The sequence below is a fragment of the Sorex fumeus genome, unplaced genomic scaffold, assembly GCF_029834395.1.
Source record: "Sorex fumeus unplaced genomic scaffold, SorFum_2.1 ptg000034l, whole genome shotgun sequence".
Taxonomy (NCBI): Eukaryota; Metazoa; Chordata; class Mammalia; order Eulipotyphla; family Soricidae; genus Sorex; species Sorex fumeus.
Genome location: NW_026606091.1, coordinates 31,008,854 through 31,036,050, shown reverse-complemented (window position 1 = coordinate 31,036,050; position 27,197 = coordinate 31,008,854). Strand labels below are relative to the sequence as shown.

Genomic DNA, 27,197 nt, shown 5'->3' with positions numbered 1-27,197 from the left:
CCTCGGCCATGTCACCATGCAAGACGCGTCACCTGCCTGCCCCTGTGTGAAGCCTGTCAATGACCCCAGGAGAGTCCACCCCAAGGGTTGAAGGTCTCAATCACGGATGCGTCCCCAGGAGGGAGGGCAGGATGCAGCACCCAGAGCCCTGCCTTCCACTGCAGCACCTCCATGGCCTCCCCTGCCCCTGGTGCCTGTTTCCCCATTCCCCTCTGCAGTGCACCAGGGACAGACCCCACTTTGCCCCCTAGTGGCCACATCAGGTTTCTCAGGATGAGCACTTGAAAGTGCTCCTGCAGCAGGTGGGTTCAAGGTGCTGTCCCCTCAGCCAGGCTCCCCCTGCATGGCACCCACCCTAGCAGGAAGACAGTGTGTTATCAGTGGAGCAGGATGGGGCCATGGATGGAACATGTTTCTAGTGTCCCCGAGTCTGTACGGAGCTGATCCCTGATAATAGCGCCCCACTTCTTTGTGGACCATCAGATTCCCTAATACAAGTCCCACTGCCAACATCACAGCACGGTCAGACCCCATGAAATAGAGAACCAGACCCTGACTCCTCTTTGTTCCTGCACGCCTGGACCTGGTGGGACAGCCTTGGCTGAGTGACACTCTACTGGTGACAAGAAGTGTGTCCAGATTCATGTATCAGACCAGATGGCAAAGCCTCAGAAGGCAGAGCCATCCTGTTCCAGTAATTTCCAGGAATTTGGTCAGCCATGCCCCTTCCTGCCTGTCACATTCCTACTTGGATGGGAACCAGGGATCGGGGAGGCACCAGGGATCAGCCTGGTAGGGCTGGTCAGGGCCGGCACAGGCAGGTCCCGGTTTACCCCTCGGTGCCCAGTTCATAGCCCTTCCCCTCTAACTGCACCATGGGCCTGGGGCCACCCGTTCACTCTCATGGATCTTCACACCTCACACATATCCTGCACACCCTCTCGAAGCTTCTACTGGGGCTCTGGGCTTAGTTCTCTGTGTCCTGCCTCTGGGCCCCTGGGCTCTGGAAACACCAAGTCCAGGTTTTCCTTGAGGTTTGGGGAGCTGGGAGACTGTGGGAATCAGCGGCTTGAGCCCTCTCACCCCTTGCCGGTGGTGAGAGCTGTTCTCCCATTGAACGACTGCCTTTGGAGTTTTTCCTTTTAGGATCATACAGAGTCTCACCAAGACAGGTGGCACCTAAGAATTTGCTGGAAGCATCCTAGTGTATTCCATGTGTGCAGGCTCTACCCAGCTATCCCCCAAACGGGCAGTAGCAGGTCACAGCATAATTATGTAGGTTGTTTACAGGCTACCTTGATTCTGCGGTAACAACTTTCATCTAACATGCAGTGGTGCCTAGTGCTCTCAGGTGCTCCCACAGTGGTGATTCCCGTTTCTACGCTCAGTGTTCGAGCGTTCCTGTGATCCCCTTCCATCCCTGCTCGGGTAACCTGCTTTCCCTTAGTCTCTTGCTCGGTGAGAGATTTGGGAACCCCATCCGGGTCAGACAGAAGGATAGAGATATATAAATAAAGTAAAGGAAATAGGAGTAGCTTACTGGGGGACTCCCAGGCGGACTCTCCGAACCTCAGGTGAGGCAATGGTACACCCGCGCCCTGGGTTAGACTCAGGGGGCTTTTAAGTTGTCTTGGTCTGGTCCTAGTCATCTCTTCGTGGGTCAATGGTAAGGAACATGGAATGAAGCCTGGTGGCTTCCTGTCACCAAGTGGGCATTAAGTCTTGTCTTCCTCACCTGGGACAAGGTGATCTATGACTCCAGGAATGTTGCTGTCCACTCAGCCGGTTGCCATTTGGTTCTGGTCACCATTTTGTCAGAGCAAACCTCACATTTGATTCTTGTCAAATTCGGTGATTCCTGACTCATCCATCTTCTCCACCTCCTAGAGTGGGTCTCTCAGAGGTCCTGCCTAGTTTTTCGCTTCTGCCTCTTGCTTCCTGCTTGGTTCCCTCCCTTAGGCTTGGCAGACAGAATCATTTGCGAGTCCCTTAGCTCACCCCGCTACGGCTGGTCCTGACAAACTAGCACCTGCAGGTTAATCTTCTGGCGATGCTTAGTGATGAGTGACTCTCTGGGATTGTTTCTCATTAATGGCCTGACTCTGAGAGATGTCCATTCTACAGTGAGGCCCTCAGGAGTGGCCAAACCTGACCACGGCTGGGCCTGACTAGCCTCCAGCTCCCTGGCCCTTCTCGAGTTCATTCTTTCAACTGGCTCAAAGCCCCCTCCCCCTCCTGACTGGTTTGAGTAGAGCAGCGTTCATTCCTCATTGGAGAAAACAGCTTTTCCTCCCTGCTAGGCACTGAGCAGGCCCAGGGCCCATTGATTGAAGAGACAACTGCAGCCAGGGAGTCAGTTTGGTTCTGGACCCTTACTGCCCATGGCATTCTGGACCTGTAAGGTGTTTTTCTCCCTGGGTGGCCAGTTGAGTCAGAGACCCATTTCCTGTTCCCAATCACCATAGCCCCCATCTGGCCTCTGGGGCACACAGAGCAGTGAGGAGACCAGAATCAGCTCTGGGGATGGGGTGATGTTTTTCACCTCTGGGCTGCTTAGGCAAATGAGCAGAGCACAGTTAGCAGGCACATCCCACCCCCTGGCCCCCGCCCCCCGCGGCATGATCCCACCATCCAGGGTATATTCTCAATGACTCCATGTTCATCAAGGGTCAACTGTCAATCAAGATGAAACTAACACCCAGGTCTGCACTTGCTGGTGACCTTTGTCAGGATTCCTGCACCGCACCCCGCCACCCACCCAGACTCTGTCTCCTTCCCCTGTCTGGTCTCTGCCAGCGCCTGCAGAGTTTGCATCTGCTTTGGAAGTCTCAGGCAATCCATGGTGTTTGCTCAGTGCACCAGAGAGTCGACCCTGGGGGCTCAGCACAACTCCCCATTTCTATTAGTGGTAGTATTTGTGACCAAGGAGACCAGGGCTACTCTAGGTGCTGGCAGCAGTGCCGTTGGGGCAGACCCTCAGTGCCCGAGCGTTTCCTACCCTGCTCACCCCCAGCATGCCGCCAGCTTTCCCTGCCAGAAGACCCACGGTTCTACACTTTCTGTTTCCTCACCTCTTTAAGTTAAACGTTTACAGCAATGGTGAAATTTGCTTCTCATCAATGTTGCCTGTCATCTTGCATAAGCTCAGTAAGAGAATTACAGATTCCTTGAATCTGCCGCTTCAAATTTAGTTCAATGTAAAGTCAGGCATGAAAGGTCAGATCTGTTGGCTTTTCCTGGCCCATGTCATCTGCTCCTACTCCCCAGACTCCAGTCCTGGGGCCAGTTTTATTTTGTCTATCCCAGACCCAAGGGGTCTGTGACCATTCTTTTGGCCAGAGACTGTCCCTTGATGTACTCTGGATCATATCACATGTGGGACCTTAGGCCTTCCCTTGTCCAAATCAGGGTCGCCTGGCGCCTGTCCGAGGTCCATCCAAGGCCCTCCAAGTGATGCACATTTGGGAATGTTTGAATCATGGACAATTACTGGGAAACTGAAGCTTTAGTAAGATGAATGTCCAGGATGAGATCAGGACCCACCTGTGACTGCATCAAGCATCAAGCAGTGTCTGTGTGGGGGTCTCTTTGCCAGGAGCCCAAGAGCGTAACAAGGCCATCAAGGAGAGAAAAACTAACATTTTCCTGATAGTCTGGTCTGGGAAATGACGCCCTTCGGTCTACATAGTTTCACACCAGAAATTTCCCAACATCCTCACTGAGCCACATGCCGAAAACCAAAGGAAACATATGGGCTTTACCTGGAACTTGGGAGTCAACATCCTAGACCAATCAATGCCCTCAACCCCACATAAAAAGATCAATTCCAGAGTCATTTTGGAGGGACCCCACATTGTAGATGCAAGAGAGAAATAGTCACAGGCTAGGAAACAGCAGAGACCCGACAAGGCCCGCGTGGGATCCTCACACTTCAGCACTGCGCTGACAGGCAGCTCCTGGGACACCGCCAGGGCGAGGCTGACTGCTCGGTGGGATACCAAGCAGGTCCCCTCTTCTGCCAACACTCTCTGGGACCCCTGTGTCTTCCTGAGTATGGTGAGTCTAGGGCATGATACCTGCCGCTGTGAGAGCCGTGGGGTTCAGGGACCTTGCAAAAGGGTCCGTTCCTGGGGCAGGGGAGGGGGCATGTGGAGGGCGTCTTCCTTCCAGTCCTTACCCAACACTAGCCCACAGTTGGAAATTTGGTGCCTGAGCCCCCAGGGTCACAAGGTACTTCCCCATGGGCTAGGAAATACATGTCATCTTGCACTTTCTGAAAGTCTCGGGGTAGGTGGAAGACTCCTCTTAGGGCAGAAAGGTGGCAGGGTGAGGGGAGTGCTGGACATGTGCCAGCCCTGCCCTCCGGCAGCTAAGGAAAAGTAGCGGCCCTTGAGCGCAGTTCCTGACCTCCCAAAGAACACCAGACTCCCACTGTGTTCTTCCAAGACTGTGGTGAGCCACCCAGGAGATACACGTATAATACTATGAGTATTTTACCTGTCATGTCATGTCACGGATACCCAGGCCTGGTCATTTTGAAGATGAGAAACCAGGCCAGTTTAGTGAGCCCAGGTGGCCTGAGGCCTTCATCTTCTGTAGGAGTTCCTGGCAGGCAGGTGTCCATCCCATCCCTATCTGGAGTTTGCAGACCTCCCGGTCTTCAGGACTTGTCTGGACACTGAGAGCAGGGCCCAGGCTGTGGTCAGTCATTGCAGATCTGCAGATCCCTGCTTGTCCATAGCAGAGACCATTTCCAGTTCTCCCTTTGGCCAACGTGCCTGAAACAACATTTCTATTTTTTGTCCAAATTTGAAATCCTTGAGTGTTAAAAGTAGGTAAAGGGATATTCATGATACCCTTTCAGTATCTGTATTGTAAACTACAAAAAGGGAGACAGAGAAAGATAAACAGAGAGAGAGACAGAGAAAGAGAGAGAGAGAGAAAAAAGGCAGAGACAGAGACAGACAGAGACAGAAACAAACAGAGAGAAAGATAGATAATAAAAACATCTTCCAAAAAGGCTGACCTGAATATCTGGAGAAAACCCAAGAGCCTGAGAACGGATGACTGGTTAAAAAACTTTGGTACATCTACACAATGGAATACTAAGCAGCTGTTAGAAAGGATGAATTCATGAAATTTGCATACAAGTGATACTACATGGAAAGTACCATGCTAAGTGAAATGAGTCAGAAAGAGAGGGACAGACATAGAAAGATTGCATTCATCTGTAGAATATCAAGAAACAAAATAGGAGACTAACACCCAAGAATAGTCGCGATAAGTACCAGGAAGTTTGCTCCATGACTTGGAGGCCAGCCACACATGCTGGAGGAAAAGGCAGCTCAGATAGAGAAGGGAGCACCAAGTAAAGGGTGTTGGGAGGATCCTCCCAGGATGGGAGATACATGCAGAAAGTAGACTATAGACCGAACATGATTAACACTCAATGCCTCTTTTGCAAACCACAACACCCAATAAGAGAGAACAAAAGTGAATGCCCTGCCACAGAGCCAGGGTGGGGTGGGGGGAAGGGGGGTGGGAGGGATACTGGGATCTGTGGTGGTGTAAAATGGGCACTGGTGGAGGGATGGGTCTCGGTCATTGTATAACTGAAATCCAAACAAAAAATTTGTAAGTCTATAACTGTACCTTATGGTGTTTTACTAATAAACATTAAAAAAAAAGGCTGGCCTGGGTGGAGAGGTGGGGGGGGGGCGGGTGTTGGGAGGGACACTGGAGACATTGGAGGTGGGAAATGTACACTGGTGGAGGGATGGGTGATCAACGATGACTGGAGCCTAATCATGAACAGCTTTGTAAGGTTCTATCTCACATCGATTTAATAAAAATAAATTTTAAGAGGAGAATGGCTTATATTTGGATTTATAGAATTAGATGTGTAGTACATTTCCTGAGGTAAAGTCCAGAGCTCAGCTGAGGCGCTAGGATCATTATAGAATTGGGGAAATGTGATGCTAGACTTGAGTTTGGAAAGAATCCATAACGGGTAGATCAGTGGTTCAAATGTGTCCTGCGTTGAGCACCATTCAACATGTCATTACTTAATTTCTTTTTTAAAAATGATTATTTCATTTACTTTAAGGGGAAAATCTGTATGGGCATTTATAAATGGCAAAAAAATTTCATTTGCATTAGATATGGAAGTGGGAAAATGCTGCAGGGAACCTGCAGAGGCCTCTCAGGGTACAGAGATGGGGGTGGGGGACAGGTCCAAGGGACCTTCCCTAGTGGCAGTTTGTGATTGAAAGGTACAGGCAGTTACTGGCCATTAGAAGTTAGGGGGAGTGGTCAGCTCTTTCAGCTCACATTCTGTTTTGAACACGTCCTCCCTTCACATCTTACTGAGTAAGTTTCTTTCAAGAAAACTATCTTGCAGGATTGGAGAGGTAGTCCAGATGTGACCCCGGGCACCGCATATGATCCCGAAGCCCCACCAGGAGTCGTCCCTGAGTACAGAGCCAGGAGTGAGGCCTGAGCAACACTGGGTATGTCCCTCCATAAATGTCCAAGTATAGCAAAAAGAGGAGGGGGAAGAGTGGAACGGGCGGTTCTGATTGCAGTAGGACTCACTGGAGCATTTGGGAATTTCACACGCACCATTGTAAAGTGGTATTCCTTTTGGGATGCAATATAGGGAAATCAACGGTAAGTTAAAATTTTATTTTGAAAACGATAAAAGAGGCCGGGAGATAGTAGAGAAGGAAGAGCACTTGGGCTATCTGACTTCAATCTCTGGCGTCCCATAGAGGCCCTTGAGCATGGCTTGGATTAATCCCTGTTGTGGTTCCAAAACCAAAGAAGCAAACAAACAAGGAAATGTAATATATCAAAAGCTAGAACAGGTGGTAAGGTGTCTGCTTTGCATACTTCTATCCTGGGTGGATTCCTGGCACCTCGTATGGATCCTTGAGCACCATTAGGGGTGATCCCTGAGCACAGGACAGGAGACAGGGTCCCCAGTCAAGGGAGGTCTCATCTCTTAGGCCCCTGGAGCAAGACCATGTGGGCCTGTGCAGCGGACAGATTGCCCAGGCGCTGCCAGCCTTGGGCCTGGGAGTCGGTGCTTGACCTCCACATCCCTGGACCCAGAGCAGGATGCCCTGGCTGCCTGTCCTCACTCCCAGCTTTGCGCCCACAGGTGGGACTGCAGGACAAACAGGTGAGTGTCTGCGGCAGCAACAGGACTGGGATCTCGGCTTCCCGCAGTAGGACGTGGCCTCTGACCAGTGTTGGTCTCTGAGAATGAGCAGGAGGAGGAGCAGGTGCTACTGCAGAGCCAGCTCCGGATCAGCTGCAAGGGGAGTGAATCAGGACAAGGTGGATATGGAGAAATGATAGAAGGTACCGGGGGAGACCCACTGTGAGGGTAGGAGCCCGCCTGGTTTGGTGGGAGGAAGGAGAGGCCAGGATGCCACCCTTTATAATATAACAAAATCTAGAACAGGCTAGAGGGGTTGTGGGGGTGCGGACTGGCCCTCACTGCACACAGATGGTCCTAGTAGCGGGGAGGCTGCCGGGTCGAGGTATGGGGAGGCCCCCTCTCTTAGGTCTTGGGAGAAAGACCCCCTGAGGAATGTGCTCGGGACAGGTTACCACATGTGCTGTTTTCCTTGGGCCTGTGTGTGTGTGTCTGGGCCCTGAATGTTGTGGTGGGATCTGGACATCCTTCGGCCCTGTCTCATGACATAGATGTGCATGCAAGACCAGAAGGTGCAGTGCCTGCAGCCTGGAATGCTTCTGCTGGTACCTAAAGCAGCACACAGGTGCAACCCCACACCTGAATGCCCCACTCACGTGGGCTCCAAGGTTGAGCAGGTGCTGAGGCAAAAGGAGCTCATGGACCAGCTGCAGCAGGTGCTAACAAGGCAGCAGGCCCTGCTGGAGGCCACCTTCAGGGAGCTGAGGAAAATTCAGGTGAGGGGGTGGGCAGGGGCTCAGGGACAGGAAGGCGCATCAGGCCCTAGACCTGCCTACTCACCTGGTGCCTTCATCTTTAGGGGATTCTCAGTCCTGAAATCAGGAGCAACTGTGCCCCAGGCCTTGCTGTAATTCCAAGGGTACCCTGGAGAGGGTGAGTGGTGTGGTGGGTCTCCAGGAGGGAGAAGTTCCTGATGGGGATCTAGAGGTGGGGCTCTATGGGAGGTGGAGCCAGGCGGGACCCCTGAGATGCATCCAACTTCCTTGCTTGGCTGAGACCCTGGAGTGCCCCATAGTCAATCCAGTGTCGAAGAACACGGAGTTGGAGGTAAACATAGTGGAGGTTTGTGAGACCATGACCTCTATGGAACTCGAGGTGATGGTCCTGAAGGACAGGCTGGTGGCGTGTGAGAAGCCTAAGGATCTGGATGACTAAGCTCTGAGACTAAGGTCTGGTGTCCAGACCTGGGCAGCGGGATTATGGATTGTGTGAAGAACCCAGAGGGACCCTCCTGTTTTTGTCTGTGAGGAACAGGAGGCCGCAGACCTCAGATCCAGATCCTATAATGACCTGCCCCCAAAAAACCAGAATCCAGCTCGTCCGCTTGAGTTCAGCTGGCAAGCTTGTTCACCATTAATCCACTTTTTCTACCCTGATGATGTACCCTGTGTTCTTCAATTCCAACTAATCTAGCCCTGATCCAGTTCTTCCCAACCTCCTCCTTCCTCCCTCCTCCCCACTCTTCCACCCTCCCTCAGCACTAGACCCTAGGGATCAAGGGGGCAGAAAGGTCCCCCAACACTTGACCGCAGGGATCAGTGGGACAAATGTCTCCTACCTCTAGGCACCAGGGATGTTGGGAGCAGAAATTTAAACTGGACCACACTCAAACCTCAGTCATGATAGCTCCAAAAGCCAAACAAGGACTTGAAGTGGGAGCTCTCCCTCCCCAGTACACAGTCCCGTTTCTCTATATGGCAGCCCTGAAGCTAATGGGGGCTAGAAACATGAGAGCAACCAGTTCTAGACACTCTTTGGGGGCTGGTTGGGCACTAATGAATTGAGGAGAAGAGAGAGGAAGGAGGCATGCTGGGTCACTCTCTGACAGTCACTGTCCTATTTCCAAGCTTGTTTCAATACATGGATCCATCCCAGGCCGTGTGGGTATGTGTCTTGGGCGAGGTGTGTCCTGCCAGCAGTTGGCAGTTGCTTCTAGATTGTGGGTGGCCCTTGCCATGAGATTCACCATGTCTAGAGCCTGTCATCTGCATGCCCCTGAGTAAGCTGTCAATGACCCCAAGAGAGTACCTCTAAGATTTGGAGTGGTAACCTTCAAAATGTGGTGATGGGAAGGTGAGATGGTGGTGGAATTGGTGTTTGAATAATAAATGTAATGAATTATTGTAAACAACTTCATAAAAACAAAATAAAAATTTGCAAAAAAGTCAGCAAAATATAAAGCTTGAAAAGAGAACAGAAAAATCAAAGATACACCAATCTAATGCTTTTCCTAAAAAAAAAAAAACGCAATGGCGTCTAAGCTACTAAGTTAGCCCACAGAATGGGAAAAATTATTTACCCAATACCTAGCTGATGAAAGGCTAATATCCAAGTTATATAGCACATTGGTAGAACTTTACCAAAAAAATATCTCCCAACCCCATCAAACAAATGCAGAGAGGAATAATGAACAGAAACTTCCTCCAAGAAGAAATTCAAGGGCTGGAGCGATAGTACTGTCGTAGGTTGTTGCTTTGCACGTGGCTGATCTGGGTTTGATCCCCGCCATCCTACGGGCTACACCCGCCTTGGAACCCCAAGTGTTCTGTGAGAACCAGAAGGCAGTGTCCTTCCTAAAGACACCCCATGCACACCCCATCCTCCCTCTCACCTAGAGGTGGAAATCACACCCAGATCCAAGACAGACCTGAGCCAACAACCCGTCAAAGACAAATTGTGTTGGCAGAAGATCAGACAGACTGTGATGCCCGTGAGGTAAGGAGGCTGCAGACACCCATCCCAGGGCACAAAGTGACCTGCCTGAAAGTGATGTGTTCCCCCCAAGAGTCAGAAATGGTTCAACAGAATTCTTACTCACCTGTAATTCCGTCTTTTACCTACCCTGTCAAAATCATATTCATCTACCCCAACCTTGTCTTTCTTCCCTCTTCCTTCCCGCCCTTCTCCTCTCCCCCTCCTCCTTCCTGCCCCCTCCCTTCTCCCCTCCTCTGCCCCTTCCCATTGAGGAATGGGCTATGGGGCTATGAGGCTATGGGGCTACACAAAGCAATTGCAGACGTGCCCCCATGGCAGGGATGCTGCGTACTAGGAGTGGCGAGATGACCCAAACAGAACAACATTGAGACTCGTACTCTGCATGTTAAGAAGTTACACAGCCTCCAAGGAGGCTCAGATAGAGCAGAGACCACCAAATAAAGGGTGTTGGGAGGATCCTCCCAGGGTGGGAGATGCATGCTGAAAGTAGACTATAGACCAAACATGACTACCACTCAGTGCCTCTTTTGCAAACCACAGTACCAAATTGGAGAGAGAGAGAACAAGGGGGAATGCACTGCCAAAGAGGCAGGGTGGGAAGGGGGTTGGGGGGTGGGAGGGATGCTGGGACCCGTGGTGGTGGAGGATGGGTGCTGGCAGAGGAATGGGTACTTGATCATTGTGTGACTGAAACCCAAGCACAAAAATTTATAAGTCTACAATCGTACCTCATGGTGTTTCACTAATAAAAAAATTTTTCATTTTTCATTTCATCATCCTGTTATTTGTCGATTGACTCGAGCAGGCCCCAGTAACGTCTCTTTCATCCTAGCCCTGAGATTATATTCAAGGCTATTTAGGAGAATGAGACCCATCATTGTTACTGGTATTTGGCATATTTGGTACGCCACGGGAGTTTGCCAGACTCTGCCCTGTGGGCAGGCTACAATCGATAAAAAAATAATAAAAAGAAAATTCTTGGATTAAAAAAAAAGGTACACAGCCTCCAACACATCCATATGTGCAGGAACAAACTCAAAACATAAAATAATAACACAATCAAAAAATAAATCCAAAGAAATAAATTTCAATTTTTAATACGAACAGATACTACACTTGATCTTAGCCAAAAGGCCGAGAAGCTCCGGGGGCTAGAGCGATAGCACAGTGGTAGGGCGGTCGCCTTACCAGCGGCCAACATGGTCGACCCGAGTTCGATTCCTCCGCCCCTCTCGGAGAGCCCGGCAAGCTTCCGAGAGTATTCGATATGCCAGACACAGTAACAACAAAGTCTCCAATGGAGACGTTACTGGGCCCGCTTGAGCAAATCGACGATCCACCGGAGTGCCTTTACCTTTTACCTTTACCTTTTAATATGAAAATTAAGAGATCATGGGGTCTCACCATGTTTCGCGCTTGTCCCTATCCCTCCCCGAGTGCGCCCCCCCCCCCAGTCTTTCCAGAGGGATTCAGGGCTTCATTCTTATAGTCTTTATCCGAATGCCACTCAGGTTGGAAACTGCTCCTGAACTGTACAGTGGTTCTGAGCTAGAGATTTAGTCCACTGCTTCTTGCAAGTCAGAGGATGGGGTCCCATCCGATAAGCAGAAAGTTAGAGTGGGTTTTCACATCAAAATCTAGAGTCGCAAAAGTTAGATGTGGGTTTTCACATCATAATCCCAGGGACTGTGCCATCTGGGCAATTGGTAGCCACTGGGGCCCTTTGTTAGTCATGAGTGTCACCCCTGAATGGGGACCTGGAGGTAGATAGTTTGTTTACCTCTGTGGCACAGCGAGAGATCAGATCCCCCTGCCTCAGAGACAGGTATGCCCAGACCTCTGCCAATGGCCCTACCCTGGGTCAGGGCACCTAGAGCCTGGTGCCCTTTCTCAGGCACTAAGAGGATCAACCTCTATGCCTCTAGAGCCCTACTGCTGATTTGAAAGGGATTTTTTGGGTTATTTGTTTTTCTTTTTTTCACTTCTAAATGCTCATTCTTCCAGGAGGTCTGGTGCCCAGCCTCAACCAAGAGCTGCAGCAGAGCCTCTGAGGCTCTCTTTCAGTCCTCTTAGACTTCTGACACTAGGACCTTATCATCTACAGATTGCAGGATGGTCCATTCCAGGGCTCCAAAAAGGATTTCCTTAAGTCCAGAGCCAGGGTCTTCCTGAAGAAGGTGGCCGAGTTTTTGAATCCTTGGGCAACGGGTCCACAGTGACTGAGGTTTCCTCCTGTCTCTGGATCCTTTGGCCCAAAGGCAAACAGGGGTCTGCTTCCTGGAACAATTTGCAAAGGGAGAAACACATCTTTTGAGGTTCAGGCCGGTCAATCATTGGGCACTAGAGGAAAACAGACTCAAGAGAGTGGAAGGGCTGGGTACCACAAGGCGACCAGTAGGACCGACCACACTTACTCGGCGCAGGTCATGACTTCTCAACTGAGGCCAATGGGTTGCTCCCAGTTGAGCTGCATCCCACCAATATTCCTGCCTCCCAGACCTGCGCAGTATCTTTCCCTATCCCTAGCCACACCTCACGAGTTACCTGACATTGAGGCTGTCTCTGGAGGCTCACTCCTAGCATGAGTTTACCAGCAGAGGGGCATGATACTGCCATTAGAGAGCGCCTGGAGAGGGTATTTTCCAAAGTGGGAATACACAGTGTCAAAGTGGACATTTATTTGTGCTTCTAGCTCTGTCTGGAGATCTAATGCCAATAAGATACTAAAGTGAGGAACAGAGAGAAACTTGTTTTCCATATGGAACCCCCAGCATCTGCTGAGACCATGGATTCTCGTGTCCAGTAAAAGCAGGGAAGGGCTGCACTTCCAATACCTTCAACGATCTCTGCTTCCTATGTTGCCCTATCTTGGGGGTCATGGGGCGACGGTTTCCACGAGGCTTTTCTTGGGAGTGTAGGTACCAAGTTACCCTGCCTTCCCTGCCTGCCTGGAGACTCCCTGTGACTCTGTCAGACTGTCCAAGTGGTCCTGATGTCAGTAGACATTTCTGGAAGCTACCCAACTTTGAATGTCTGCCACTCCCATTCGTAGAGGGTCACAACTTGTCTGGTGTCATATTGGCACTTTGTTCTCTCCTGCAGCATGTCATGGCCCTCTGGGGCAATGATCTGGGGCCTGCCTTCTGCCCTTCCGCATCCTCCACCCCTGACCCCTGCTCCTGCTCTGGCTTCCCTCTTAATCCTCGCCCCTTGTCTGCCCTGCCAGTTCTCGCCTCCTCTAGACCAAGGGCATACTGGAGGTGCTGGGGTCTGGCCTTAACCACTCCACTGGGGTAGTGCTGTCTCCACTGGAGGTGCTGGGGCCTGGCCTTAACCACTCCACTGGGGTAGTGCTGTCCCCACTGGAGGTGCTGGGGCCTGGCCTTAACCACTCCACTGTGTTAGTGCTGTCTCCACTGGATGAGTGGCAGTGCCACCCAGCTGCCATGCTCTCTGACAACTCCTCCTGTGCACCAGGTGCCACTGCTTGGGTGTTGCTCTTTTTCCTTTTGGTCTTGTCTTGCTTTCTCCCCTGCTTGGTAGTGAGTTTTGTTGTTTCACAAATGAGAATTGCAGCACTAATATAACTTTGAGTTTTGAACGACTATGAACACATACGTACTTTGCCAAAATTTCTGCCTAAAGCTAACTAAAAACCAAGAAGCTGGGACTGGAGTGATAGCACAGTGAGTAGGGCGTTTGCCTTGCACACGGCTGACCTGGATTTGATTCCCAGAATCCCATATGGTTTCCTGAGTACCACCAGGAGTAATTCCTGAGTGCATGAACGAGGAGTAACCCCTGTGCATCGCTGGGTGTGACCCATAAAGGAAAAAAAGGCACATTTTGGCAAGTGGGAGAACATGATGAGATAATAGTGCTAATGGAATGAATAGTTCCAAAGTCTGAACACCGCACAGGCGAGAGATCAGTTTTACATCAGATCTGATGGCCGTCGGGGTATTAGCAAGCAGCTGACAGGAGAGTATGGAACAAGAAATGACCAAGGTTTCTTGGTGCAGAGAAGGATCTGGAGCATATCAATAACGTAGGAAAATTTGGGAGATTTTCCCTGGTTTCTAAGTTGAACAGTGTGACAGACCACCTCTGGGCCATCCCGAGTGATTTCCGTGCCTGTCTTCGTGTCTCCCAGACCCTGTGCCTCATGGCAGCTCCTGCTCTGTTTGAAGTTAGCCTGCGGGAAATGTGGGCAGAGGTCCCCTCTCCTCTTCAGCAGGGCTCAGGAGATCCTAGTATCAGGACTTGAACAGGGCTGGGCCGCATCATGGCAAGCACCTTAACCCCTGCAATATCCCTGGGGCCCATTCTTGAAAAGTCTGAAAGTGCTCGGGAGTGGAAGCCTCGGGTTCCACGGGGCTGTCTCCCTGGGCACTGTGCCGTACAGAAGGGGGAGTGAGGCGTCTTTAAGGGAGCCCAACTCTACAGGAAGGAGAGTTAGGTGGGAAGCAGCTGAAAGAAAAGTACTGCTTGCAGCAGGGCATTAGTCCAGCAGATAAAGTGATCGTCTTGCACACTGCTGACGTTGGATCAATGGGCCCCCCTAGTTCCACTAGGAATGGTCCCTGAGCTAAGTCAGGAGTAAATCCTGAGCATGTCTGGGTGTGATTCCAACACCCAAAGAAAAGTGCTGCAAGCAGACAGGGCCGATCTTTTCCCAGTGCCCTAAGGAAGGATTCCTCAAATTCTTAGAGGCCATTAGAGAGATTTCCCTGTTAGGTGGAAGGGGTGAGGGAGGGGAAGGGGGTGACAGTACTGGACCTCCACGTGTGACTCTGCCTGAGCAATGACAGTCCACTTGGACAGTCCACAGTGGCCTGACTCAGGCCAGGACTTGGCTGCTGCTTTGACACAAAGGTGTCCTGAAATTGTGAATGTCAGTGTCCTTAGGAGGGAGAAGCCCCCAATGAGGGTCAGGAGGCAGGATACCCGGGGGGGGGGGGGCAGAACCAGGCTGACTCTGCCTCCGAGCCCTCCACCTCCCTTGGTTGGCTGAGAGCCTGGGGCTGCCCCTCAGTCTATCCAGTTTCAGTCAATCTAAGGGCACTGAAGTGGAGGCAAACACAGTGGAGATCATAAAGCCTGAGGAGCTGGAGGTGGTAACAGTGAAGAAGGACAAGCTGGCGGTGTGGGGAGGACTGTGCATCTGGAGGCCGAAATGTCCCCCAACACTGGGCACCGGGGATGTGGGGGGCACAAATGTCCCCCAATAATAGACACTAGTGGTCTGGGAGGCAAATAAAGGCCCTAAGCAGTAGGCACCAGTAACATGGGGTGCAGAGGTTTCCCGTAACAATAGACAGCAGGGATCCACGACAGAAATGTTCACAATAACTTGGCATCAGGTATGAGCAAAGCTGAAATTTCCTCCAGAAAAAATAACTAGGGATTTTGGGGAAATTGTTTTCTAATACTAGACACAAGAGCTCTGGGGGGAGAAATGTCCCACAACAGAGAACAGAGCTCAGGAAGGAGACATGTCCTCCAACACTTCACAATTAGAAGTCCCCAGAGCAGAAATACTCACCCCCATAGAAATAGTCCAAAGAGTAGCAATAAGAAATGACCACCTCCCCACCCTCCACCTTAGATTATACCCCAGGAGAGAGAAGTGAAGAATGCCTCTTACCCCTGCTTTAGTACCTAAATGTTGAGATATTTCCGGTTTGTGGGCTGTCCTTGCATGGTCCAGGGCATTTTCCACTTTTTGAGTAAAAATTCTGTCCAGAAGGCCAGAAAGAAGTCTCAGGAGACTCAGTACAGGCTTGGGATGCATGAGGTCAAGAACGTTCCCTGGCACCACAGGGTCTCCTGATCACAAAGGCTGGAGCAAATAGAGATCCCCACAAACCCCAAACCTCTCAGGTATGTACACAGCCCATGAGGGTCAATGAAGCAGTACTTGGAACGATCTCAGTGCTTAGAGGAAACACTCATTCAGAGCATCCGATTTTCAAAACGGCACTTGGGTAAAACCATCTACCCCTCCTTGGCCCAGGGAAAACGAGGCAACACTCAAACCTTCGGTTCATGAGCTACAGACCAAGCAAAAGTCTGAGCCGAGAGCTCCCCCTCCTCCAGTGCACTTTTTCTGTTCTGGGAAAGGAAGTCCTGAAAAGGATGCAGGCTGGAACTGTCAGCAACTGAGTTCTAGGCACTACCTGGGACAGTTTTGGGGATCATGAATTGGTGGCAGAGGAGAGAGAGGGGAGAGGGCTGAATCAGTCTCGCTGACAGCCACTATCCTGTTTCCAAGATTGTTTCTACAAATGGATGCATCCCAGCCTGTGTGGGTGTGTGGCATTGGGTGGGTGGGTCCTGCCAGGGAACGGCTCATGCTGCTTGATGAAGCATGAGCTGTCCTGTGGGGGTCTCCCCATGGATCAGAACCTGACATGACATGCCCATGCCCATGGTGCCTGTTCCGTCTACACCCCCTCTGTAGTGCCCACCGGGAAGAGCCCCCAGCTAGCCCCCAATGCTTCATGGGTGCCAGGCCCCCTAGTGGCCAGATCATGCCTCTGGTAAAGGACCTGCAAACCTCCAGGTATTTCCCAAACCTCTCAAGGACTGGATGGACTTTCTCTGCCCAGAGCCTCACCTCAACCCTTCACTGCTCACAGGCTCCCCAGACAGCACAAGCCCACAGTGACCCTGTGCCCCACCATCAGAGATGGATTTGATTCTCAGCCCAGCGAAAGTGAGAGGGGGAGATGTCAGAGCTACAGGAGAGAGCCGCAGACCACTGGGGACTGAATGTGCTCAGTGCAGGGAGGACAGGGGCACTCGGGGTGCCATAGTGGGAACGGGCGATATGGGGGAGTTGGGGTTCCTTTCAGGCTGCAGGACTCGTGAGGGCAGCGTGGCCAGGCTGAGTGGCCCAAGTTGGGAGTGTGTATATTGAGAGGGATTTCCAGAACAGGCCGGGAGCAACACCAGAGAAGTGTCCAGCTTCCCCAAGGCCAAGACTGGTGTCCAGCTTCCAGTAGGATGGACCGAGTCTCAGAGAAAGGGGCAGAGCTGGGGTGGGGAGGTTCTATGGGGTCATTAAGAGCCCTCCAGGACTCAGAAAGTGAAGTCTCTGAGCAACAGGGGGAATTGGTCAGGGACTGACTGGGTCTGGAGGCTCATGGTCCCACAAACTGGCTACTGCCAGTCTGGGAGGAAGCAGTGAGAGGACAGAGAGAACGTGGACACAGGATAAGGCGGGAACAAGAACTCTGCGGGCTTCAGGAGAGGAGAGGGGCAGGGCAGGGGGCAGGGGCTCCAAGGAGACAAAGGAGAGGGGCTGGAGTGAGGGGCGGTTGGGACAGCGACCAGGACAGCCCCTCTGCCAGGCTCGCTGGGCTCCCACAGCAGCAGCCAGGCCAGACCTAGGGGTGCTCAGGGGCGAATCCTGGCAGCTGCAGCCCAGCCTGGGCATGGGGGGACGTGATCTCTGGGAATGAGAAAGTCGTGGACTGAGCTACGGGAGACCGAAAGGGTCAGTGCTCCTGGCCCACCGTGGGGCCCACAGAGTTCCAAGCCACCATCGTCGGTAGGGGGCAGTGCCCGAGGGTCCGGGTGGGGGTTGGGAGGCCCGTGAGGCCCACCAGGGCAGAGGCTGGTGCAGCCTTCATTGTGAGGTTGCCCCTGGGAGCTCTAGATTTCCCCCTGGCCAATGGGGTTGCAGCCCCGAGGCCACGCCCCCTTCCCTGCCTATAAAAAAGCTCGTGGCCCCGCCTCTGGGGTACCCTCTCTCAAGGATGCTTGAGGGAGAAGTGGCCCCATCACACCTTCCCCCTGTTGACCCTTCGAGGGGTCATCTAGGGGTCACCTCCAGATGGTGACCCTTCCACGGGTCATCTACGGGTCATCTCTAGGGGTCATCTCCAGGGGATCGTTGGAAATTCGCAGAGCGCAACGGACGGTAAGAAAAGGCCCTGCGTTGGCCCTGCACTGGTCAGTGTATGGCCCGAGGCCACAGGATCAAGCCCGGGCCCATTTCCAGCAAGTCTTCCGGCAGTTTTGTCCCCAGCAGCCTCTGTCCTGGTCAGGGTCTCCCGGGACTCAGGGATGGGAGTCCCCAGAGAGCCCCTCTCCAGGACCTGTCCGTTCCTGTCCCCAGAATAGGACCTCCTGGGCTCCTGCTGTCTAAGACCTGGGTGGCTGGACACTGGCTCCCCAGCTCAGGAAACAATGGGGGTGGGAGCTCAGGGCAATGGTGAGGAGCTGCCTCAGTGGCGCTGCAGAGTCAAAGCAGGGTCCCCGGGTGCGCAGAGCCCTCACCACAGACCCTCCTGCCAAAAATCTCCTACCGTGCGACCACACCCTTCCCGTCTAATTTAGGACAGAAAGAGATAGAAGAACAGAATTTTAAAACATCAGATATATCTTGTAAAGGCGGAGAGTCACATGGCAGCGCCTCATCCGTTAGGGGTGAATGATTTGGGCTGGTGCTTGGCACCAGGAGTTTGAAGCCTGTGATGTCTGAGGAGGGCAAGGCAGGGAGGAATCACCCAGAGTGTCCTGAGGCCACGGCCACATCCCTGCCTATAGAAATGCTTGTGGCCCCGCCCTTCGGGACACCCTCTCTCAAGGAGGCTTAAGGGAGAAGTGGCCCCAATGCACCTTCTGCATGTTGACCCTTTCCCTAGGGGATCATTGGAAATTGGCAGAGTATGAAAAGATGGTAAGAAAAAGTGCTAGGTCGGTGCTAACCCGCAAGCCCTGGGCCATGCGCTGGTTCTGCACTGGTCAGTGTGTGGCCAGGAGGCCCAGGATAAAGCCTCCGGCCATTACCAGCCAAGTTTTCAGGCAGTCTTGTTCTCCAGCAACTTCTGTCCTCGCCAGGGTCTCCCGGGACTCTGGGATGGAAGTCCCCAGAGACCCTCTCTCCAGGCCCTGTTTCCTCCTGCCACCAGAATAGGATCTCCTGGGCTCCCGCTGACCAAAGACCTGGGTGGCTGGACACTGGCCCACCCAACTCAGGAAACAATGGGGGTGGGAGCTCAGGACAGCTGGGGTGAGAGAAGCGGGCACAGTGCCGCCTGGAGTCTGAGGGCTGTGGGGTGGCCGGCCGGGAGCCCGGCCAGGCTCGAGTTGTGTCTCTGTAACAGTGGAAGGGGTCTGGGTAACATTCCCCAGTCTTGGAGCTGAGCGAGTCTCCTATCATCTCCAATTATCACCTATCATTCCAACATGTCTTCACTGCGAGCCCAGGAAAAGTTGCCGAACACGAAGAGTTTTGAGAGAGGGTGCAGGGGTTTGCTGGCCATCAGTTCCCCTCCACCCTGGGTGATTCTTGGGGCATAACAATTCAGTCTTCTGGGCTGTGACTTTCCTGGTCTGTGAAATGGGCTGGTGAGACCCCCTGTGAGGCCAAGAGCCTACCTTGGGTGATGGCAGGAAGGACAGGTCAGAATGCCCTGAGGGCTGTGGTGGCACTGACTGGCCCACACTACACAGAGGGGTCTGGAGTTGGCAGTTGCCAGGTAGGAGTCAGGGTCCAAGGCATAGGGAGACCCAACTCCTAGGCTCTGGGACAAAGATGCCATGGGGGCCTGTGGCTGAGGGTCTGAGCCCTGCATCTCCTGGCTGGGATGTAGTCGGTCCTCCTGCCTGTCCTCACAGACACTGTCCTAAATCCCACAGATGCCAGGGCAGGACTAAATGGTGCAGTGCCAGTGGCCTCCCTGGGGCCGATTCTGCTGGTACCTGGAAATGCACATAGCTGCCGACAAGAGCACCTGGATGCCCGCTGTCACCTGGGCTCCAAGGAGGAGCAGCTGTACCAGCGTATGCTGCGGCAGAAGCAGCCGATAGACCAGCTACTGCAGGTGCCACCAAGGCAGCAGGCCCTGCTGGAGGCCGCCATCAGGGAGCTGAGGGAGACCAGGTGAGAGAGGGGCCACGGGCTCTGGGGCAGGAAGGCCCTAGACCTGCCTCCTCACCTAGTGCCTTCACCCCAGGTGCTTTTCTGTGGGACTCAGCAGCAGAAACAGCAGCTGCAGAACCTGGTAAAGTGAAAAGGAGTCCCGGAAAAGGGTGAGTGACAGAGAGAAGCCCCTGTGGGTCAGAGGGCGGGGCTACTGGGGAGGGGAGCCAGGCGGCCCCACCCCCAGCCCCCCACCTCCCTTCCTTGGTTGAGACCCTTATGCTGCCCCACATCCCATCCACTCCAAAGGGATTGGCGTGGAGACGAACAACACACAGGTGCTCCTGGACACAAAACGTGAGGAGCTGGAGGCCACAGACAAGGAGGAGGCACAGGAGGCCAGGCAGGAGGAGTGCCAGAGTCCAGGAGCTGGAGGAGTCAGTCAAGTCCCAGGGGCAGGGACCATGGCCTGTGTGAGATCCAGAGACGCTCCTGTTGCTGTCCTTAAGGAAGAGGAGTCCACCGTCATCGGACCCAGGTCCTGTAATGACCCGCCGAAAATCCAGAAAACGCAGCTGGTCAGCAAGAGCTCCACTGGCAGCCTGACACCCAGCTGACACCTCGATTTTACTGCACCGACGCACCCTGCCGCTCTCACCCAATTGATCTAGCCCAGCCCCGTCCTCCCCACGCCACCCGAGTTCTGCCTTCTTCCTCTGCCCTTTGCTCTTCTCCCTCCACTAGAACCAGGGATATCCCTCACTGCAAGACCAGGGATCAGGGCAAAGGCAGAACTATTCTCCATCTCAAGAAACGGGAAATCAGGGGGACAGTAAAGTCTCCATCCACTAGACCCCGAGATGTGGGGTAAGAAATGTCCCCACCCCTAGACACCCCAGGGATCAGGGGGCACAGTTTCCCCCTCCAATAGACCCCAGGAAATGGGGGTGCCAGAGATGCCCCCCAAGTAGACGCCAGGATTCGGAGGGGGCAGAGATGCCTCCCCACCACTAGACGCCAGGAATCAGGGGGGGGCCCAGAGTTTCCTCCCCACTAGAGGGCAAGGATTAAGGGGGGGCAGAGATGCCCCCCACTAGATGCCAGGGATCGGGGGGGGAGAGATTCCCCCCCCAACTAGAGGGTAAGTATTAAGGGGGGGCAGAGATGCTCCCCCACCACTAGACGCCAGGGATCAGGAGGGGCCAGAGATTCTCCCCCCCACTAGAGGGCAAGGATCAAGGGGGGGGCAGAGATTCCCCACCCACTAGATGGCAAGGATTAACGGGGGGGCAGAGATGCCCCCCCACTACTAAACGCCAGAGATCGGGGGGTGGACCAGATATTCCCCCCCTACTAGAGGGCAAGGATCAAGGGGGGGGCAGAGATTCCCTCCCCACTAGATGGCAAGGATTAACGGGGGGGCAGATATGCCCCCCCCCACTAGACGCCAGGGATCAGGGGGGGCCAGAGATTCCCCCCCACTAGAGGGCAAGGATCAAGGGGGGGCCAGAGTTGCCCCCCCACCACTAGACGCCAGGGATTGGGGGGGACCAGAGATTCCCCCCCACTAGATGGCAAGGATTTATGGGGGGGCAGAGATGCCCCCCCACCACTAGACGCCAGGGATCGGGGGGGGCAGAGATTCTCCCCCCACTAGAGGGCAAGGATCAAGGGGGGGCCAGAGATTCCCCCCCACTAGATGGCAAGGATTAACGGGGGGGCAGAGATGCCCCCCCACCACTAGACGCCAGGGATCAGGGGGGGCCAGAGATTCCCCCCCCCACTAGAGGGCAAGGATCAAGGGGGGGCAGAGATTCCCCCCCCACTAGATGGCAAGGATTAACGGGGGGGCAGAGATGTCCCCCCACAACTAGACGCCAGGGATCGGGGGGTGGGCCAGAGATTCCCCCCCACTAGAGGGCAAGGATCAAGGGGGGGCCAGAGATTCCCCCCCACTAGATGGCAAGGATTAACGGGGGGGGCAGAGATGTCCCCCCACAACTAGACGCCAGGGATCGGGGGGGGCAGAGATTCCCCCCCACTAGAGGGCAAGGATCAAGGGGGGGCCAGAGATGCCCCCCCACCACTAGACGCCAGGGATGGGGGGGCCATATATGCCCCCCCCACTAGACGCCAGGTATTGGGGCGGCCAGAGATGCCCCCTCACCACGAGACGCCAGGGATTGGCGGGGCCAGAGATGCCCCCCAATTACTAGACGCCAGGGATGGGGGTGCCAGAGATGCCTCCACCACCACTGGACGCCAGGGATGGAGGGGGCCAGAAATGCCCCCCCCCACCACTTGACGCGATTGATCGGGGAGGCCAGAGATGCCCCCCCACCACTAGACGCCAGGATTGGGGGTGACGAGATGTCCCCCCCACCACTAGACGCCAGGGATCGGGGGGGCCGAGATGTCCCCCTCCGCAACGTCCAAGGGATCAGAGGGGCCGAGATGTCCCCCTCCACAAGGTCCGAGGGATCGGAGGGAAGAAATGTCCCCCTCCACAAGGTCCAAGGGATCAGGATGGCAGATACATCCCCCCAGCACTAGCAAACAATGATTTGGAGGTCAGAAGTCACAACTCAGCTCTCCCCTCCCCATTGTGGGGTCCTGTTTCTGCGCATGACAGCCCTGAAGCTTGGCCGCTGGTACCATCCAGTCACCGGATTATACACAATCTTTGGGGCTGTTTGGGGACTTTGTATTGCTGGCTGAGAAGAGGGGAAGGAGGAAGGCGGGATTTCTCCCTGACTGCCACTGTCTGATTTTCACGATTGTTGCAATAAATGGATCTATCCCAGGCCTGTGTGTGTGTCACTGGGCGGGGCAGGTCTGGCCAGTAGTTGACAATTGCTTCTAGATTGTGGGAAGCCTCGGCCATGTCACCATGCCAAGACGCGTCACCTGCCTGCCCCTGTGTGAAGTCTGTCAATGACCCCAGGAGAGTCCACCCCAAGGGTTGAAGGTCTCAATCACGGATGCGTCCCCAGGAGGGAGGGCAGGATGCAGCACCCAGAGCCCTGCCTTCCACTGCAGCACCTCCATGGCCTCCCCTGCCCCTGGTGCCTGTTTCCCCATTCCCCTCTGCAGTGCACCAGGGACAGACCCCACTTTGCCCCCTAGTGGCCACTTCAGGTTTCTCAGGATGAGCACTTGAAAGTGCTCCTGCAGCAGGTGGGTCCAAGGTGCTGTCCCCTCAGCCAGGCTCCCCCTGGATGGCACCCACCCCAGCAGGAAGACAGTGTGTTATCAGTGGAGCAGGATGGGGCCGTGGATGGAACATGTTTCTAGTGTCCCCGAGTCTGTACGGAGCTGATCTCTGATAATAGCACCCCACTTCTTTGTGGACCATCAGATTCCCTAATACAAGTCCCACTGCCACCATCACAGCACGGTCAGACCCCATGTAATAGAGAACCAGGCCCTGACTCCTCTTTGCTCCTGCACACCTGGACCTGTTGGGACAGCCTTGGCTGAGTGACACTCTACTGGTGACAAGAAGTGTGTCCAGATTCATGTATCAGACCAGATGGCAAAGCCTCAGAAGGCAGAGCCATCCTGTTCCAGTAATTTCCAGGAATTTGGTCAGCCATGCCCTGTCCTGCCTGTCACATTCCTACTTGGATGGGAACCAGGGATCGGGGAGGCACCAGGGATCAGCCTGGTAGGGCTGTTCAGGGCAGGCACAGGCAGGTCCCGGTTTACCCTTCGGTGCCCAGTTCATAGCCCTTCCCCTCTAACTGCACCATGGGCCTGGGGCCGCCCGTTCACTCTCATGGATCTTCACACCTCACACATATCCTGCACACCCTCTCGAAGCTTCTACTGGGGCTCTGGGCTTAGTTCTCTGTGTCCTGCCTCTGGGCCCCTGGGCTCTGGAAACACCAAGTCCAGGTTTTCCTTGAGGTTTGGGGAGCTGGGAGACTGTAGGGATCAGCGGCTTGAGCCCTCTCACCCCTTGCCGGTGGTGAGACCTGTTCTCCCATTGAACGACTGTCTTTGGAGTTTTTCCTTTTAGGATCATACAGAGTCTCACCAAGACAGGTGGCACCCAAGAATTTGCTGGAAGCATCCTAGTGTATTCCATGTGTGCAGGCTCTACCCAGCTATCCCCCAAAGGGGCAATAGCAGGTCACAGCCTAATTATGTAGATTGTTTACAGGCTACCTTGATTCTGTGGTAACAACTTTCATCTAACATGCAGTGATGCCTACTGCTCTCAGGTGCTCCCACAGTGGTGATTCCTGTTTCTACGCTCAGTGTTCGAGCGTTCCCGGAGCCCCTTCCATCCCTGCTCGGGTAACCTGCTCTCCCTTAGTCTCTTGCTCGGTGAGAGATTTGGGAACCCCATCCGGGTCAGACAGAAGGACAGAGACATATAAATAAAGTTAAGGAAATAGGAGTAGCTTACTGGGGGCGCTCCCGGGCAGACTCTCCGAACCTCAGGTGAGGCAGTGGTACACCCGCGCCCTAGGTTAGACTCAGGGGGCTTTTAAGTTGTCTTGGTCTGGTCCTAGTCATCTGTTCGTGGGTCAATGTTAAGGAACATGGAATGAAGCCTGGTGGCTTCCTGTCACCAAGTGGGCATTAAGTCTTGTCTTCCTCACCTGGGACAAGGTGATCTATGACTCCAGGAATGTTGCTGTCCACTCAGCCGGTTGCCATTTGGTTCTGGTCACCATTTTGTCAGAGCAAACTTCACATTTGATTCTTGTCAAATTCGGTGATTCCTGACTCATCCATCTTCTCCACCTCCTAGAGTGGGTCTCTCAGAGGTCCTGCCTAGTTTTTCGCTTCTGCCTCTTGTTGCCTCCTTGGTTCCCTCCCCTGAGGCTTGGCAGACAGAATCATTTGCGAGACCCCCTTAGCTCACCCCGCTGCGGCTGATCCTGACAAACTAGCACCTGCAGGTTAATCTTCTGGCGATTATTAGTGATGAGTGACTCTCTGGGATTGTTTCTCATTTCTGGCCTGACTCTGAGAGATGTCCATTCTACAGTGAGGCCCTCAGGAGTGGCCAAACCTGACCACGGCTGGGCCTGACCAGCCTCCAGCTCACTGGCCCTTCTTGAGTTCATTCTTTCAACTGGCTCAAATCCCCCTCCCCCTCCTGACTGGTTGGAGTAGAGCAGCGTTCAGTCCTCATTGGAGAAAACACCTTTTCCTTCCTGCTGGGCACTGAGCAGGCCCAGGGCCCATTGATTGAAAAGACAACTGCAGCCAGGGAGTCAGTTTGGTTCTGGACCCTTACTGCCCATGGCATTCTGGACCTGTAAGGTGTTTTTCTACCTGGGTGGCCAGTTGAGTCAGAGACCCTCTTCCTGTTCCCAATCACCACAGCCCCCATCTGGCCTCTGGGGCACACAGAGCAGTGAGGAGACCAGAATTAGCCCTGGGGATGGGGTGATGTTTTTTCACCTCTGGGCTGCTCAGGCAAAGGAGCAGAGCACAGTTAGCAGGCACATCCTCCCCCTGCCCCCCCCCCCCGTCATGATCCCACCATCCAGGGTATATTCTCAATGCCTCCATGCTCATCAAGGGTCAACTGTCCATCAAGATGAAACTAGCACCCAGGTCTGCACTTGCTGGTGACCTTTGTCAGGATTCCTGCCCCGCACCCTGCCTCCCCACCCAGACTCTGTCTCCTTCCCCTGTCTGGTCTCTACAGGCACCTGCAGAGTTTGCATCTGCTTTGGCAGCCTCAGGCAATCCATGGTGTTAGCTCAGTGCACCAGAGAGTCGACCCTGGGGGCTCAGCACAACTCCCATTTCTATTACTGTTAGTATTTGTGACCAAGGAGACCAGGGCTAGTCTAGGTGCTGGCAGCAGTGCCATTGGGGCAGACGCTCAGTGCCAGGAGCCCAAGAGCGTAACAAGTCCATCAAGGAGAGAAAAACTAACATTTCACTGGTAGTCTGGTCTGGGAAATTACGCCCTTCGGTCTACATAGTTTCACAGCAGAAAATTCCCCACATCCTCACTGAGCCACATGCCGAAAACCAAAGGAAACATATGGGCTTTACCTGGAACTTGGGAGTCAACATCCTAGACCAATCAATGCCCTCAACCCCACATAAAAAGATCAATTCCAGAGTCATTTTGGCGGGGACCCCACATTGTAGATGCAAGAGAGAAATAGTCACAGGCTAGGAAACAGCAGAGACCCGATGAGGCCCGCGTCGGATCCTCACACTCCGCACTGCGCTGACAGGCTGCTCCTGGGACATTGCCAGGGCGAGGCTGACTGCTCAGTGGGATACCAAGCAGGTTCCCTCTTCTGCCAACACTCTCTGGGTCCCCTGTGTCTTCCTGAGTGTGGTGAGTCTAGGGCATGATACCTGCCGCTGTGAGAGCCGTGGGGTACAGGGACCTTGCAAAAGGGTCCGTTCCTGGGGCAGGGGAGGGTGCATGTGGAGGGCTTCTTCCTTCCAGTCCTTACCCAACACTAGCCCACAGTTGGAAATTTGGTGCCTGAGCCCCCAGGGTCACAAGGTACTTCCCCATGGGCTAGGAAATACATGTCATCTTGCACTTCCTGAAAGTCACGGGGTAGGTGGAAGGCTCCTCTTAGGGCAGAAAGGTGGCAGGGTGAGGGGAGTGCTGGACATGTGCCAGCCCTGCCCTCCGGCAGCTAATGAAAGTAGCGACCCTTGAGCGCAGTTCCTGACCTCCCAAAGAACACCAGACTCCCACTCTGTTCTTCCAAGACTGTGGTGAGCCACCCTGGAGATACACGTATAATACTATGAGTATTTTACCTGTCATGTCATGTCACGGATACCCAGGCCTGGCCATTTTGAAGATGAGAAACCAGGCCAGTTTAGTGAGCCCAGGTGGCCTGACGCCTTCATCTTCTGTAGGAGTTCCTGGCAGGCAGGTGTCCATCCCATCCCTATCTGGCGTTTGGAGACCTTCCGGTCTTCAGGACTTGTCTGGACACTGAGAGCAGGGCCCAGGCTGTGGTCAGTCATTGCAGATCTGCAGATACCTGGTTGTCCATAGCAGAGACCATTTCCAGTTCTCCCTTTGGCCAACGTGCCTGAAACAACATTTCTATTTTTTGTCCAAATTTGAAATCCTTGAGTGTTAAAAGTAGGTAAAGGGATATTCCTGATACCCTTTCAGTATCTGTATTGTAAACTACAAAATGGGAGACAGAGAGCGAGAGACAGAGACAGAGACAGAGAAAGAGAGAGAGAGAGAAAAAAGGCAGAGACAGAGACAGACAGAGACAGAAACAAACTGAGAGAAAGATAGATAATAAAAACATCTTCCAAAAAGGCTGATCTGAATATCTGGAGAAAACCCAAGTGCCTGAGAACAGATGACTGGTTAAAAAACTTTGGTATATCTACACAATGGAATACAATGCTGCTGTTAGA

General features: G+C 53.6%; 1 protein-coding gene and 1 pseudogene across 1 annotated transcript in view; one reads left to right on the top strand and one right to left on the bottom strand.

Moving 5' to 3' along the window:
* Nucleotides 1-27,197, top strand: part of LOC130026627 (polypeptide N-acetylgalactosaminyltransferase 12-like) — a 427,747-nt gene that overhangs the window by 103,022 nt on the left and 297,528 nt on the right. The window lies entirely within an intron of this gene.
* On the bottom strand, nt 10,999-11,083 carry LOC130026785 (uncharacterized; annotated as a pseudogene).